Here is an 18,441-nt window from a genome sequence, read left to right as displayed (position 1 = left end):
AATGGCCAGAGCGTGTATTACAAAGAATAGATGATGAAACTAAGAGCCATTCAGAAGTTAAACCGATTTGTTTTGCTTTAAGATATGTTAGAGTTTATACCTAACACTACTTCACCTTTTCGCCTTTTGCACTACTTCGCCTTTTGCCTTTGCATGCTCACATTAACAACCCCTAAAAAAGGATTTAACCCAAATACAACAATTGGCTATCCTTTGAGAAACATTAAAAAAAAATTATTCCTGTAGAGTATAAGGGACGCTCTTTTGAACAATCTCAGAGAGGATAAAACTAAAAAATAGTAAAAAAGAGAAAACCGAGGATAATACAAGCCAGTGAAAAATATGGACTAAAATTCAAATATTTAGGTCAAGACCTCCGATTGACCGTCCGCAGTGCACGATAATAAAATAAAAATTACTAATTTACATGGAGAGGGTCTTCAAATTTTAGTTGTACTTTGTTTTAAGGTTTGATTTGTTTTGTATAGTATCTTTAGATTTTAATTAGTAATTTTTATGTTATTATATTGCACTGAGGACGGTCAAGCGAAGGTCTTGACTGAAATATTTGCATCGTACTCTATATTTTTCACTGGCTTTATAATCCTCGTGTTTCTCTTTTTTACTATTTTTTTTCGTTTTATCATGATATGCCATTTTGTCTCAGAAATTATTTATCTCAGAGAGGAATTAGCCCCCCTCCCGTTTGGTCAGGTATGCTTACATTCAATCTGTATTAATATCAACAACAAAAATAGAAAGCATTCCGACAAGATGAATGGTAGGCCTATATTATACTCCCAATTGGCAATGCGTCTTTGCTACTATTTTTTTTTTCATTTTTTCTTATCGACTTGAACTATTTGTCACCTGGGCCACTCATGTTCGTAACATCAACAAAACTTGAAATTACTGTCTTTACACCTGTTTTACTTATGTCAAACCAGTATGAGTTCTTTGATGATCAGATAAACGGGAACTTGAAGTAAAACATTTCTTACCTATACCACATTCAAAAGGTTTTTCTCCAGTATGAATTCTTTGATGACTAAATAGTTCGGCTTTTCGGCCGAATGTTTTCTCACACATATTACATTCAAAAGGTTTTTCTCCAGTATGAGTTTTTTTATGATAATATAAACTGCTGGTTTGACAGTAAAACAGTTGTAAAGTGATATGTTTTTCTAATGGTTCATTATGGATAGCCATTATTTTTTTTCTAAGATTTTTTTTTAAAGGTTAATAATTTCTCAGCTTTAGTTTCCTTTTTCAGTTTTCTTACCCCAGTACAAACTACACTGTACAACTTACTACTTTTTTAATTCCTTCAGCTAGTATACTATTTCAAAAGAAATGCTTCAAATAATTTAGAAAATGGTATATATTTTTTTCTTATGGTACACTATGAATAGCTATCATCTTTTTCTATCTAAGAAAGTTTTAAAAAAAGGTTAATTGTATTTTCAGTTTTTAGTTTTCTTTTTCAGCTTTCTCATTCGGTTTTCTCAAATTATACTGTTTAACATACTGCCTTTCAATGTGAGCCTAAAGATACATTATTTGTGAATATGAAAATCGACTTGTGATTGAAAAAAATGCTGATGGTCGATTTGTAATTTTTTCTGTTAAGCTGTTTTTAAATTGCTATTATTTCTTTTTGTAAGAAATTAAAACAAGTTATAGTAACAAATGTGAAAAGCCTATAAAATGAACCACGGCCCAGGCCCGTAGTTTTCGATGTCAAGTTTCTTTATGTTTATGGTGCTCCCAAAGCATTGGCATAATTCCAGAGATTTAAGGCTAATGACTCGCACATTTGCACTTTGAACTTCCACTTACACATTCAATATATGCCCGAGGATCATTCCAACAAAAATTCCAAAAACCCATCTATTTCACTCACTTTTACAAAAATTTGATGTTTTAGTATCGAAGAAAAGAACAGATCCGAAAGAAAACAAATAAAAGGTCCAAGCTTAAAAATATCGAGAAAGGTTGTTATAAACCGGTTGGGGAACTTTCGTGGATTGTAATGAAAGAGGACGGTCATTGTCGAACATGCGAAGCTAACACACTATAAAGTCTGAGAAATTAGGTCTTTTATTTGGCAAACGTTAAAAAAAACTCGAGTAATAAAAAACTTAAAGCCTTTCTAAGTTATCCTTTCTAAGTTGTGACATATTTTTCAGCTGAATCTAAGTTTTCTCACTATAAGGGGTAGGGTTGATAGATACTATATTTACACATTAAAAAAAAAACTTTGATTTTGCCAAAAAAAAAGTCTTCGTCCTGTAAAATCAAACTGAAAAAGCCGGGAACACCCTTTCTAAGTTAAGACAGTTTTTTCGGCTGAATCTAAGTTTTCCCCCTATAAGGGGTAGGGTTGATACTATATTTACCCAGTAAAAAAAAAACTTTGATTTTGCCAAAAAATAGTCTTCGTCCTGAAAAATCAAACTGAAAATGCTATTGAGCGATTTGTAATTTTTTCTGTTAAGCTGTTTTTAAATTGCTATTGTGTAAGAAATTAAAACAAGTTATTGTAACAAATGTGAAAAGCCTAGAAAATAAACCATGGCCCAGACCCGTACTTATTGATGTCAAGTTTCTTTATGTTTATGGTGCTCCCAAAGCATTGGCAAAATTCCAGAGATTTAAGGCTAATGACTCGCACATTAGTTAGAAAGGGCACTCTTCTCAAATACAGGACACATGCGAGAAGTGAAGTTTGGTTAATGCTAATGAAGTAAAAAAAAATAAGATGAAAATATAATAGTTTATTAACAAATTTGGGCTATATATTTGCACATTAGGGGGGGGGGGGGGGTAAAGCATAGCATATATTAAATATGTAACCTAATCTAACCTAACCTAACTACCTTTAAGTCCCCCTAAACCCCAAAAAACTAACGTTTAAATCTTTGTCACGGACTGAGCAATATCTCACAATGCCGCGGAAACGTGTTTGTCGATCCCGGCTCTGAGATTTCGATGCGGTCTTTCTTTCATGTGTCCTGTATTTGAGAAGACTACCGAAATGCCAATTTCTTTTAAAACGGAGAACGGGGTTAAAAGTTGAATTTTGAGGCTTGGTGAAAAAGGTGACGCATGATGTTGCTTTTTGCGCAACATTGCTAAAAATGAAACAGTGGTGACCGATTGGCTGCTGAAAATGCATCCTTGTAGATTTGCGGAAACTGACAAATGAAAGTTTTTTCTTGCGCGAAAAAATACCACCAAGATAAAATCACTTCGCCAAATGTTATTTTCTCCTTGCATTACCACTTTCCAATTCGTAAATAGAAGAAAGGAAGCAATACCATTGGAGATCAGTTTATCAAATGTGAAATGATTTCCCCACATCTCTTTTTATGTGATTTTCTCTGTGATTGTATATTATGATTCTCATGTGTTTACATGATGACACTAGCAAGAAACTAAGTTTTACTGACTCTTTGCCAACCAAAAGCTACCAAAGCGGGCGTGTGAATGGGAGCAATCACGAGTTCAAAATGAAACATATCTAAGAATTGGTAACCTTGCTTTAATAATATACCTCGTGATTATTACCAAAATGTGCATTTTCAAGCATTAAATTTGAAATTTTTTACCATTTCGCGGCTGTTGCGTGCACACTTATAATGAAAAGCCGAAATATGCAGGAGGTGACAAAATGTAATTTTGCCCTTTTTTGTTTATATTTTAGCAATCTACCAAAATGAAGAATATTTTAGTGTAGATACTGAGGGGTTGCCGCCTTTCCACACCCTGGTGTACATGTCAGACACTGTATAAAGATATTTAACAGTAAGTTCACCGCAGACGGTTTCTGGCTCTGCATTCTCGGTGCGCACAAACAGCTCCTCCCACACATTCTTTCATTAGCGGGTTACTAATGTTAGTATGTGTCAGCAGCTCAATTACCAAGGAACACGTATTTTGGCAGAAACTTTCTCAAAATGCCTTTGAAACCAACTCGAGACTTCGAAACCTACTTGTAATTCCTACAAACATCAAATAATAACATTGCACTTCTAATTACCGATTTTTATTTATGTATTGAAATACATTAATCTAAAATTAGTTTTTTTTTTAAATTTAGTGTTCCAACGTTGAAGCCAAGTTTCGCGTTCAAGAAAAATCTAACTTGTCTACCCGTGAAAAGATCTATTGTTGCTTATGTTTTTACGCTCTCCGGAGGACTCGCACCTCGGTCCGGGTTTTTATAATGGGTGATATAGGGAGCGATCATACGGTACTGTCTATTATTTATATACTGTGATCTCAGAGCTCCACATTTGGCGACAGTTCTGCCAAGCTTGGCACAATCCTCAAAACACCTTGGGGGCACCAAAAAGTTGGTGCCCCCTCAATAGGTACAGGAGCGTTAACGGAACAGGAGCGTTCTCGTAATAGGAACAGGAGCGTTCTAACTGCACCCAAATAGAAAATTTTACATAAATACACCAAAACATATTTAGTCCGCGCAGCGGGAACGAAATAGCGCAAAGAAAAATCAGAGAGCTCAATAATCACTGATGGTTTTCCTAAGTCGGCTCACAATTTAGTATAATTAATAAAGTTAGGCTATTGCTGAACAAGTTGCGCAAAAGACATGTCAGAAAATAAGAAAATCTAATTAAAACGTGAAAGAATGGCACATTAATTCTAGAGCATGGCCAATGTGCTCCTATAGTTTAGATGGCCTTCGGTTTTTGTTTGTTTTGCACTGTCAAAGCTCCTGTTATGCATATAATTAAAGCACAAAGCAAGATATATAAAAAAAAACAATGTTGTGAAATACTACAGAAAAAAAGTCGCTGGTGTCATTTGGAGAAGATGGCACGGGGCATGTGACCCGGGATTTTTTGCCCGACCCCTCGATTTTGTACAATGCCTTTTTTTGGGTATTTTCACTGAGAAATCCTACTTTTTTTGTATTTTCAATAACAAAACTGCAAAACGACAAATACCCCACTACCCCAATATATTTTATAAACAAATTTTGCACCCCGTAGGTTTGAAATTAAATCCCCCACCCCCCCCCCCCGAGAAAAATCGTGAATTGACGGTACTGTTCTATGCCTACTATTACTACTACTACAACGGTACTTTCCCTTTATATGGGCATTTACAAGGAAACCAGTCACGAAAAACCCGTTTTTGACAGGTTAATTCAAGAGACGGATTCGGAGTAATGCAATCCATAGCGTGGTTTTCATTGCGTATACTATCTTTAACATTTTTTTTCTGGGGGTTTAGGGGGGGGCGAGGTCCCGAGGTTAGGTTAGGGTCGTTTTCTTCTTTAATATATGCAATGCTTTATCCCCCCCCCCCCTCCCCCTAATGTGCAAATATATAGCCCAAATTTGTTTATAAACTATTTTATACTCATCCTATTTTATTTTATTTCATTAGCATTAACCAAACTTGACTTTTCAGAAGTGCCCATATAATGGGAAAGTACCACTACAACTAAAATCTTAATGAAGCACCAAACCGCCTGAGGCCAACACAACTCACAACTACGGACGCTCCTCCTCCATCCCCATATTTTATTTGCTTCCCTATTTGCACCTCCCCCCCAAGAAGTTCCAATTTCGCTTAAAACTTCCTTACGACCTCCTCCCATCCCATTCGGGAGGATCAGCTATTCGCTTGGCCCTAGATGATTGGCCAGAAAGAACGATCTTTAGCTAAGTGTCTTCATCCAAAGATTGTGTCTTAGCCATCTCAACCTTTTTCTCATTATAGCCACATATGGGATAGAACCACATTTTCGTACAGCTTGTTTTTTGTATACGGTTAGCCAAACGGGTACTCAAAACTATCCCTAGACAATTCAAACTCTCCAGCATAAGCGGAAAAAAAAGTTTCGGAAAGATCCAAAGCAACCATTCCTGGTATAATCTTCTTACCCTCAAAAGAAATTTTGGATTCATTAGTCTTACTAATAAAACCTAGGTAATAAACTAGCTGTTGAGACTTTGGAGACTTTTGTAAGACTTTGGTGTTGAGACGTTAGCATCACATTAAAGTGATGCTAACAAAGACGGGGGAACAGTGCCGCGAACCGCTCCAGATTTTCCATGACCGCTAGTCTGACCGATGCTATGAATAGCTTCTTGGTTATCGCCAAAATGATGGTTAATTAGGAACGAAAAATACAAAAAAAAACTAGTTCTGCATGGATGGAATTCTTAGTTAGAACAAAATATGTCCCTTTTCTGCTTTGTCTCACGACATGGGGACCAAATTGCAATTTTCAGGGGCAGTTTTGTAGAGGGGGAGGGAATTCAAATGGAATTTTGGGGGAGATGGGTTGACCTTTTTTCTCCGATCATAATTTAATGATATTCGTAGCGGTTTTCTTCCTTTTTCATTGCTTGTTGTCCGACGGCCTTTGCTTCTAGCCAAAGGTAATTTGGTAATTTGTTTTTTAATGAAATCAAAGAGTAACGTTAAAGTTTAAATGACCCAAAGTTGTCCTAGATATAACCCCTTCCAAATTAGGGACGTATGCACTGAGGGGGCCTCTGGGCCCGTCACCTTCTGAAATTTTAAATTTTCCTTAATTTCTGGGCGCTTCTTATTTGCGTTTACAAATAAAAATCTTTTATTTTCATTAAACTTTTCTAAAGAAAATGCCAAAGCATATGCCTCTAATTTAGTAATTTTGAAAATTTTTTAAGGACTTCAGATTTCAACAAGTTGGTAATTAAAAGTCAGTTGGTAATTAAAGGTCAAAAATAAAGGTCAGTTGGTAATTACAAGTGCATTATTCACTGATTAGATTTCAACGATTTTGAACTGAAAATTACATTCTTCAAAGCAAATCAAGCGAAACTCCTAATCATTTAAAAAAAACTAACTAAAAAATGATTAAAAAAAGTTAAACGTTTATTGTTTTGGTCGTGTGACAGAGCAACAATGCGGCAAGTATTGAGTTGAAAATTTAGACAGTGGGGTAGAGTGGAAAGATGAGGGAGCACCCCCTCTCTAATATGTTGAATGAGTTGTGTCCGTGTTAAGCTCTATCGTTGATCCTTATTTTCATTTCAGAAAAAAATTGTTGGTTGAATTTTTTTTTGGTTATTTTTGTTCAGTTTTAACATCATGTTCAGTGTTAACTTTTCATATCTGACGGTTAAACTTTTTTATGGCGCGGTTTTGGTTTTTAAGAGCTATCATTTTAGATAACTAACAGCTGTTTCTACAATAAGAGGGATTCTTCTACCCTCAGCAACCATATTGCACACCCCGCCCATATGAAGGAGGTTTAAGGGGCCGATTTTTTCCTAACATTTATTTGAAGGAGCTCTCACAGTGTTTGAAAATTTGAGACAAAAAACGCAGTTTATAGGGCTTCGGGCAATCCACACCCCTCAACCCCTAAAAAAAGATCAAACTGCCTTCCCTTAATATTTGGCACGCAGTACATATGCGATATTACTGTATACGCAATTGGCAATAATCCAACGTTGTGTATTGACCGCAAATATGTCTATAAGTGGGTATGCTGCCGTACGGCAGCACAACTCTGAAATTAGAAATTCTTACGAATCGCATTAAGATAGTTCTAATACGATTGGCTGTCGCAAAATTTTTGCTTAATAGCAAGTTGGTATTGTACGAGCCAACATTTTTATCCTGCAGCACGAAACAGCACAAATCGATACACGTTATGGTGAGGTCTCTTTTACTGCTTAGAACTACTATAAAAATGAGCACTCTTCCGATATTCTAATAAAATAAGACCACTTGTCTGATCTGATCTCCCTGTTGAAAAAAATTGCAATCTCACAATTTTACAGATTGAGGCCTGGAACTTCTTCTCAAGAACTTTGAGGTATGCTGAATGTGATGGTAAAAAAAAAAATTCAAGCTGGTTTCACTTTTCGAAGGTTTTCCCCCTGTTTTTTAATTATTTCTGACAAGAAACATACGATTGTTCTTCTGATTCTAATACTGTAATCAAAACTCTGTTTTTATACTTTCAGTTTCAACTGAGAAGGGCTGATCTTTACTTAACGTATTAACATGAACCGTTTGACTTCTGTATTTTTGCTACTATAGGAGACATTACCAATTTATTTTTATATGAACCAATGTATTTTTATAGAAACAAATTAATAGGAAATAAATGGAACAGATTTCTAGTGTTCCAGCAGATGAGCGGCATTCAATTTTTCAGTTCCTGAAGCAGATTATGCAAAACAAAAATAACTCGTTTTCCAGAGAAGTGTACTCGTTTTTCACGGTATTGCCGTTTTTAAAATCAAAACTAAAATACAATCGTTTTAAGATGAATCCGTTTTATTCACTTCAATGACATATTTTGTCAAAAAATTTGACATATTTTTTTGTCATAAAAATTTCATCTATCCCTCTATTTTGACATATCAGTAGTTTAGAATTTTCATAAGATGGTTTGAGAAGCATAAGAAAGATAAAAATTAACTACAAGAATATAAACAAATAATTATGTGAAAAAATCTAAGAAAAAATCCCTTCAGCTACACCTACTTAAAAAAAATAAATAGGCTAAATAATATAAAAAAAAATATTTTTGAGATGTGTCAACAGCTTTAAAATACGTCTGGAGCATTGAGAACAAATAATTTGAAAAAATGAAGAAACTAAGAATGAAATACCTAGAGAATAAATAGGATTTTTTTAGAAGAAATTGAACCTTTAAGTTTTTCATTTTTTATTCGTTCATTACAATATATTTTTTGGTTTGTACCCCAACATGTTTTTTAACCCAGAGTAAAACATAGTAAAAAAAAATACCTCAAACTCTTGCTGTCACGTAGTTACGTGTATTCTACACTTGTGAGCCTTTAAATTTAAAATAATTGTTAATATTAACTTCTGATAAAAAAATTTTCTTTGTTTTTTTGAAGAGATCGGAGGACCCCCCCCCCGCTATAAGGAAAAATGGCTTGATTTACTTCCCTTAAGGATTGGACCTGTGCATCCCTATGCTTTTCCAAAGTTTTTTTTTCCTGCAACGAACTCCTTGTGATATGGGTAAATTAGCTGTCAAGCTTTAGAAAAGCTAAACCAAAATGGCTGATTGTTCCTTTCATTCGTGTGACTATTACGACAATTAGAAAAGAGGGGTCATGGCCAATTAATTTGCTGGAACATTGATGGAAAACATCTGCCAACATCACAAGGGGAAAGCCCCTTTAATAAAATAAACAGGAAGAAGGAGAACGGACAAGTTGGCAAGTTTTCTGTCGTGCTTTTGAGAGAAGAATTAGTAGCTGAAATACTACTACTAACAACTTTTCGTACCACTAAGCCACCTGAGGATAACAGCGCACGCGCATCCTAAATAGTAAATGTTTTTCCGGCGATACTATTTTGAACGCATGAAAAAGAATCTGTGACGAAGATAATGTACTGTTTTGCTGAAAAGTCAGCAAGCCCTTTTCAAAATTTCAGAAGAAATTGGAAAAAACTAGATCATTTCATAGCTGGAATTAAAAATATTGGCATATAACAAAACTAAAAGTACTAAGACCACCGAAATAAAAACATGTTCTGTACACTGGGCTATCTTGTGTCTATTCATCCCTAAAACGTGGTTTTCTATCACTTATGTTTTAGTTGTTTCATGAGTAGTGTTTCATGAGTTGTTAGTATGTTTTCGGCCAGTACCATAATATCCTCAGTGTTGTCACACTGAACCGTGAAAAAAGAGAGCAACATTAATTATTTAAATTTTGCAATTCTTTTCGGCCGTGAGAATTCAACCATTAACAATCTGTTGATTCCTAAGGATAAAGGAAGACTGAACCAGTGGATTCAATTGGAGGGGGACAGGGTCTGTTGTTTACCTCCATATTTTTCTCCTCCCAGGTTTAAAAATACCTTTTTCGGGGGTATTTTAGCTGAAAATGTTTTTGTTTGTTATTTTCATGGAAAAACTAAAAAAAAACGAAAGAAATACCCCCTAGATGTGGATAAATACACTTTGCCTTCCCCCAAATTTTTGTGAACTGTCACCACCGGACAATAACTTCTTAAGCTGTTTGATGGTGTCAATATGTTTGCGACATTTTTTGTTGATTTTTCGCACATTTTTCCTTTTTTGGCGCTTATCGCTACAAAAGCTGCATAACTGCATGAAGAAGTATTTTTCATTAGAATTGAATTCCCAATTTTTTCTAAAAATTTTAGAACATGCATGGAGGTCAAAGTCGTATCTAGGGGGGGGGGGGTACGGGGTTTGAACCACCCAAAACTTTTAACAGAATCGTAAAAACGTAACAAAATGCAGACAAAACAAATTTGGCGTGTATTTTAAAGCTTTTTAATATCCTTCCACCCCCGTTAACAAAACCCAGATACACCCTTGATGGAGGTAGAAGTTTCCGCTGAACCAATACAAACCATCAAATTTAATTTTCACTCTCCTTACTGCTTTAGAATTAATGTAAAGACAGAAAACTTTCGAACCTTGGTTCTGGCTCGACTCGCAAAGATACAGATAGGTTTATTAAACTTGCAGAAAAAATGTTCTCAATCGAACGATTTAATCCCTCGACTCTAATCAAAAGAAAAAATCACCAAACAATCAGTTTCTAATATTTACTTTCAAGCTATGAAATAAATAATCTTCAATCCTCAGAAAGACGAAGGCGCGCCCAGGAGCAATCAAAGTCAGGGTTACTGCCTTAGGGCACACGCTTTTATGGGGTCTGCGTAGGCCAGTCGTTGGTTTTTTTATAATTTTCTTTTGGCAAAGGCGCAGATCAGAGGACCATTTAAAAGAACCGATAAAAAATTCTGAAAACTACTTTAAACAATCATAAATACCTAGTTGTCTGATTCCTAAAAGCGTTCGCTGTATTTACCCCTCCCTCCCCCCGATGGCTGAGTTTAACACCCCATTTATGTGTTATATTTTACAATAGCATTACTATTTGCTTCGCTGCATGAGCAGAGTATCCTACCCCATTGTAATATGGTGGGGTTCGATGTTCGATGTTCGCTATTGTAAAATGTAATGAAATACATGAAGCGGACTGTAGGCTATATTTATCCATCAGCGGGGGGGGGGTAGAGTAGGTGCCAGTTGTTAAGTTATATATATTAACACTTTAAAATGATTTATAAGGTTGTGATTTTTAATTGATTGGTAAGATTGATAGCATAAAAGTTTGTCTTAGGATTAAAAAACTATCTGTGCTGGCACTTGATTTATTTTATGTAGTAGACAGTAACGAAAGCGATTCAATGAATTTGAAAAAAAATGATAGGCAGAAAATTAGCTTAATTTGAGTCGAATTTGAGAATGAAGAACCGAGCTGCAAAATTAAGGGATCGAATGCATTTGAAAAAAGGAACGGCTATTTTTGAAGCTTCAGGATCCCCCACTCGAAAAGATCAACCAACCCCAACCTTTTCATTTATGGCTAATGCACAATCATCGACAATGCACAAGCCTCAAACTAATCAATATTTTCAAATGAAGTTTTAAAACAGTTGTATACGTTAACCATTTATTTTAAATGGGCTATGTTACTCTTCAAGGGCAGTTACGCCGCCGTTTAACATTGGTGCCTCTGAAACTGAGAAACACAATACATTGCTTTTCGATGATTTTAAGTTGACAATTTAATTTAATTCTAATTGCTGGGGGTAAAATTGTTTTCAGATTTTTTAGTGTTTCCTTCAAACTGTTCCTTGATCTGCACCTATATCTTTTTTTTTGTTTGAACAGTTTTTTTCCCTTAATTTAGCATGCAAGCTTTATTTGGCATGCAACAAATACTTTGAAACCTAAAAACATTATAATAGGCTGTACAATCCTAAAGATTTAATAGAAGGGGTCAGCGGAAGGTCTAGCTCCATGGCTTGGAATTTTTCTTTGTGGCCCTGCACATATGTCCAACCTGTCGGAATAGGTGTTAGAGATACCTTGCAGGAAGCAGGGGGAGTATTACCTCAAAAGTGCGTTGTCAGGCTCCAAAATTTTGTCCATCGATGCTGCAGCAGTAATCTAGCAGCCTAATTTGTATATAGTCTACAAAAAGACGCAAAATGAAAAATCGTCTTGATTTTGCCAATAAAACTGAAATAATTAATTAGTCTTTACAAATTGTAGGCTAGTTTGTAATCCCTTAAGAAAAAGAAGTATTTTGGTTTCAAAAAATTTACAAAAATAAGAATGATTTACAAGAATGTGAATGTCCACAAAATTTAACACGGGAAAAGTCTTGAAAATTAATTCACCTAAAAAAAAGAAGAAGAAACTTAGGCGGTTGACTGGCTTTCGTAGCCGAATTTTCGCTTTTTGAAAAACAAAATTAGACATTCTGGAAATCTGTCAATACAAAATGGCTGAAAACGAGCTACAGCTGACTATAATTAAATGAAGTCCAGCTCGTAGGGAAATGGCATTAACAAAATACTTTCCGAACAAGAGCGCAAATCTCAGCTATCCTAATAGTTACTCCAATGGTGTGAGGTCTTGCTTAGTTTTAACAGTATATCTAAAGAATTAAACAACAACAAAAAAAAGGAAAAGAACTGAATGAACTAACGAAAAAAGCAGTGAAAAACGCAAAACGAAACCTGTAATATTGATCAGTGTATAGAAACAGAATTGACGTCATCAAGTCCTAAATTACTTTTAATTTCAGAATAGGCTGCAAGCCAAACTTACCAATAAGGCGGAGGAAACACTACCAATTTGCGCAATAGTCTTGCGTGCCAACTTCTGATAACAACACTAATTTTTCCCACATTTGGTTTCTAACAGTTCTATGCCAAAAGTAAAACGCTTAGAGATTCAACACATGTGTTCTCCTGGTCTTGGCCTTTCGACCACCTGTTTCCGTTGTCGTAAGACTGTGACGGATGTTTATTGATATTTTGAAAATAGCAATAATTCTTCCTTTGTCTCCCTTTCGCCTTTTTTTTAGTCTCCCATCTTTTGCTATAAATTATATTTTATAGCAGTTTTACTTTTTATAAACCACATAAAAAGCAAAAGGAATACAAAAAAGACTAAGTCTTTCAAAAAAGACTAAGTGTTGATCCCCAACCTGAATTGATTACTCTTCTGTTTTAGTACTCAGTAATGGTTTATTTACACAATGGAGAAATCCATGCGGAAATCCGTCCATATCTGTTCGAACTATGGCTAAAATAACAATGCGTTTTAACGCAAATATTTCAATTTATTGAAGCAGCATGACCTCTGTTCTTCCCCTCTTCTGAAAGCTGTTGAACAATAGAGAGCCAAATGACACCGTTTTTCTTAGTTTTCTTATAGCCTGGGTGCGCAGAATCATAGAAGCTGGGTGTAGCCTTGAAGCAAAGTTATAAGATCGTGTAGTTTTTCATAATCCATACTCATGATTTTATTCATTTAAAAATCTTGGCAAGATTCCGTCCTGATTTGACCAAAACGTTGCGTAAAGCTAGAGATTTTTTCTAGCACAAAAACGGACGGAATTTCCGCACGGATTGCTAAATCCGCATGAATTTCCGCAATGTGTAAACGAACCATAATTCAACCAGATGCGTAGGCAGGAGTTTGTTTCTGGTCCAAAATGCAAAAAAAAGGATTCTGTGAGAAGAAACACGGATGGAAGTGGGGTAAAAGCATGGATCTGAAGCCCCTCCCTCTGGGGAAATGCCTGTATCCAACCTTTTCAGTGGCTGAAACACGTGCACTATTCACGTGCAAACCTCAGATGTAGAAAAATATAAACTTTTCAAGAGGAGAAAAAAGTGATCAAGAGTGATCACTTTGTGATCAAGAGGAGAAAAAGTGATCAAAAGTGATTTCAAGAGGAGAAAAAGTGATCAAAAGTGATTTTGATTTGATTTGATTTGAGTGATTTGATTATTTTTTTCAATAAACACCATGATCTCACAAACATAGTGTCAATTAAAACTGAAAAATAGAATCCAATAGTCAATTTGGAATTTAATCATCAATGAAAATGTTCTCCAGTATAATTTTTTTTTCTTTTTTATAAAACGAAACATAGCCCATTCAGAATATTTTCATTTAAATTTCGTTTAAGTTTCGTAGAGTATCTACGAGCAAGGCCATATCCCGTTGAGGGAGGGTTTCGAGTTTGAACCTCCACTCCAAATTTTGGCCGACACGTAAAAAAGTAAAAACAATGCAAATAAAAAGTTTTCAATGTGTTTTATAATCTTTTGTAAAACCTTCCGCCAAAAAAATACTCCCCGCCCCCTCGAAAAGAATCCTGGATGCTCCTTTATCTACAAGGTAGCACCACATTCGGCTAAAGCTAATCAAAAGCGCTATTAAACTTCATTTCAAAACGATATTTATAATCTGCCTTATTAAATGAAACATGCATAACGTGTTGTCAAATTAACTTTCTTATATTTTATTTGGCTTTTTGTCTTTCAGCACTGTTGAAAAGGCCCATTCCTAACTAAGTTCTACATAGTGTTTCTGGGCGTTAGAACAAATATTGGGTGATTTCGAAAAAATTGTAAATTTCATGTTTTCAAAAAGCGTTATGTCGTCTGTACTTAAATATAGAAAGTCGAAATCAGGGCCATCAATGGGAGAGGGAGGGAAGGAATTATCCCCTAAATTTGACAAAAATACTGGTTTTGGTATTTTAATTAAAAGATCGAAAAAATAAATGCTCCCTCCTCTAGGTTAACACAAATAAACTTTTCGTTTCTTCATAGTAAAAATCTGCCACCCTTACATTTCCGTGAATTAATGCCCCTTGGTTGGAATCTTGTATTTCTTATATAAAAGTGTATCTATCTTACCTTCTAGGCAACACAATTACACAAATCTTTTCTTACATGTTCATGCATAACAATTAAAAATACTCAAAACTTATTTTTCAGTTTTCTCCCTCTCCTGTGCATTATGTAACATACCACCTTTTGCATGACCACGCTCGATTCACACTTAAAATGAATGCGAGGTTTTGAATTTTCATTACGAGATCCCAAGAAGTTTAAATTTCCTTTAAATCCTTCCTTAAGACTCCTTCTATCCCATTCAGGGCGACCTGCTATTCTTTGGCCCTAGATGGTTGGCCGAGAAAGACAATCTTTGGTAATGTGTCACCCTTCATCCACTGAACGTGTCCTAGCCACATCAGACTTTCTCTCATTATAGCCCAAGAAAGCGGGATTGAATTGAACCACGCTTTTAGTACAGCTTACTATAATTACGGTCATTCAGACGGGTACTTACCCAAAAGCATCTGTAGACAATTCCTCTGGAAAACATTTAACAGATCCTCCTCCGTCTTTCGTACAGACCATGTTCTAGAACCATACTTGACCATTGCGATCTCTGTGGCTTCCAATATTCTAAGCTTAGGTTGCACACTTATTTTCCTATTCTTCCAAACGTTTTTCAACTCGGAAAAAATACCCTGGGTCTTGCCTATTCTATTTTAACATCTTTACTGCATCCACCATCTTTATTAATAGTACTACCGTGGTAAGTGACAGTGGCGGATCCGGGGGGCGCGCGCCCCCTCCCGTTCTAACACTTAGTGTCAATTAACTAAATAAATAACATTTGAGTTAATTAAAATTTATACACACACCCTAGTATTGGATCAATGTATCCCCCCCCTCTAAAAAGAATCCTGGGTCCGCACCGGGTCGGTGTCGCGCGCACCTTGATCGATCTTCTAGCTACCGAACATTACCTCTTCACCTTCACTTATTCCCAGTCTAAGTGACTTGAAGTCCTTAACATTAATTTTCAAACCCATTCTTGCAGCTTTAACTCTCAGAACCTATAAAAACGTCTAGATATTTTGTCTTCCCATTGGATTTCATGCTCTCCCATTACCTTTGCCGTATTCCTTAGAACAAACACCATCAACGTGATCGATATAAATGGGGATAGAACGCATCCCTGCTTAACTCTGATTCAATGCAAACCAGCTCCTATCGGGATGGCCTACCTTACCCCTCCCCCCACCCGAAAAAGATCTCTGTTTACCCGTGTTTAAAAGTGTATTTTATCATTTTATTTTAATACTTGAATTTAGCCTTTAAGAATTCAGATGTTGGCTGTGATAATCCAAAAGACGTTACGTTCAAACAACGTTCAAATTTTCCAATTATGTTCCAATTTAATCCAAAATGAATTTTACAGGAGAATAGAAAAGCTTTAATTTTTTTTTATTTATTTACTATTTTTTTACTATTGTTAAGAACCGTTTGTTTCTATGCCTGAAATTTACACGATCTACGTTGCTCATATCCAAGATACCGCAAAAACCAGTTGATACGAAAAGCATCATTTTCCAACTACTCCTGTGAGCAAGAAAAAAGCGAGGGGGGGGGTACTTTTTGCCACCTGGTGTACACCTCAGAGCACCATGAGTGCCACATAGTTCCACCACGCTTGGCACAGCATTCACCACGCATAGCACACGTCCGCCACGCTTGGCACAGTTTCCGCCACGCATGCACACTGCCACCATGCTCGACCCGTGCGACCTTGTGTACGTGATTTCTGGAATGGGTGTCCCTCGGAAAAGAGGTAAAAAAGGTGAAGAGTACGGCATTGGACTTTACAGTCTCTATCAGTGGTGCTGAAGTGCAAGGGACGGTTGGAGGCCAGCCATCCTATGCTTTTGCTTTGGCACACGCTTCCTTTTTCCCTCCCCAGATTTCTCCAGATACCCATCTAGAGCTGGGTTCGCTCTAGCTGAGGTTACAGAGTCACACCATTGACTTCCGATCCAACATAACAACCCCTCGGGAAAGAGGATATATTTTATTATAGAAAATATCTTTATTGGAACCTTTTCGAACCTTCAGACACAAATAAAATATGATAAAACGAACCCAGATCAATCAGTAGAAAAATTCTAAAGCTTTAGTAGATGGCTTAGGAGATTTCAGTCTGACAAAATTAGCACATCCGTTGTTTGTTATATCTACAAAGGGACTCTCTGGAAACGCCATTAGCCCTGTAAGGTATATAAATGGCGGCATCAGAGACAACTGTTCACCAAAGTATAATCACCTACGGAACAAGTACTGACAAAACTCTCCAAAAGTGACCCCACGTACCTCAGCGCCTCTAGACACAAAGTGATGTACGCTGTACTACTTAATCGCTACGAGCCAATAAATTATGCTAGAGCGTGATTCAGGCGACGAGTGACCGAGAAAGTTGTATTGAATAGTGTAACTACGGTATTTAGTTGCCAGGTTCGCATAGGTATGGAATCGTCTCCGGAGACGCGGACAAAGGGTCACTTTTGTGTGGAGAGGATAGGTTTTGTCAGTACTTGTTCCGTGGGTGATTATACTTTGCTGTTAACCAAAGTATAATCACCTACGGAACAAGTACTGACAAAACTCCAAAAATGACCCCGCGTACCTCAGCGCCTCTAGACGCAAAATGTTGTACTACTTAATCGCTCCGAGCCAAAGTACTTTTCTCCGGCCAAGAATTATGCTAGAGCGTGATTCAGGCGACGAGTGACCGGGATGAATTATGTAACTACACAATTTAGTTGCCAGGTTCGCATAGGTTTACAAAGGGTCACTTTTTGTGTGGAGAGGATAGGTTTTGTCAGTACTTGTTCCGTAGGTGATTATACTTTGCTGTTCACTTGGGTAACTCTTCCGCAGGGATGCACTTCTTTTAGCTGAATGTTTAATTAATTCCTTTTTTATATTCAGTAATACTGTCAAACTATCAATTTATGTTTTAGACAGGTTGACATCAACACAATGGAAGAGCTATTTCTGTTATCGGAAGGGTGGAATGGAAAAGAATCGGAAACATGACTGTGCATTTGCTTTGCACAAATTCCGGCCAGTACACATGAAACGGCATTAAAAGAAAAATGGAGAATATTCAACCAGGCACATTTCTTTCAGTTTATTCACTTCAAGGTTTGAAATCATGAGCTACTCCCCTGCCTAGCTTGCGATTTTGGGATTTTTGAGGTGGGAGATTGGATTTTTTTTCTTTTTGTAAATTTGTTTGTGCATGTCTTTTATTTTTTGTTTCCTGCGTTTAGTTTTTTGAAGGTGTGGATCAAGGCCGTATCCAGGGAAGGGGTTTGAAATCTTCCCCCATAAATGTCTCCGACTCGTATACAAAACGAAACAAAAATGCATTTAAACAAACTTTTGATGCGTTTTTTTTGTTTTTTGCAGTCCCCTCCCCCAAAAAAAACATCCCCCCAGAACAAAAATCATGGATACGGCCTTGGTGTGAATGGGTTGTGTTGAAGTGTTTTGTTTTTGTTTCTCCACTGTTGTTTTTCCTGGTCATAGAGCCTTACGTGAGAGACTATGTTGAAGATTTTTTTGTAAACTTATCGGCGAATCATAATACTATAATAAACTGGAGATTTCATTCCAAAGAGGAGACAATAAATTTGATGGAAGACCTAAAATGCCTTAACTGAGCCTAAATAACAA

General features: G+C 36.3%; 1 protein-coding gene across 3 annotated transcripts in view; it reads right to left on the bottom strand.

Annotated features, from left to right (window-relative positions):
* Positions 1-12,710, bottom strand: part of LOC148952434 (rho GTPase-activating protein 7-like) — a 238,533-nt gene extending 225,823 nt beyond the window's left edge. For all 3 annotated transcript variants that reach the window (XM_089089878.1, XM_089089879.1, XM_089089880.1), the window contains exon 1: positions 12,683-12,710. The gene's annotated coding sequence lies outside the window, so the exon portion shown is untranslated. The remainder of the gene's footprint in view (positions 1-12,682) is intronic.
* Positions 12,711-18,441: the final 5,731 nt, after the last annotated feature.

This window comes from Artemia sp. Qi Xiang Cuo, chromosome 5 (assembly GCF_049724085.1).
Source record: "Artemia sp. Qi Xiang Cuo chromosome 5, ASM4972408v1, whole genome shotgun sequence".
NCBI lineage: Eukaryota > Metazoa > Arthropoda > Branchiopoda > Anostraca > Artemiidae > Artemia > Artemia sp. Qi Xiang Cuo.
Note: the sequence above shows the minus strand (reverse complement) of the source record. Positions and strands in the feature narration are given on the sequence as shown.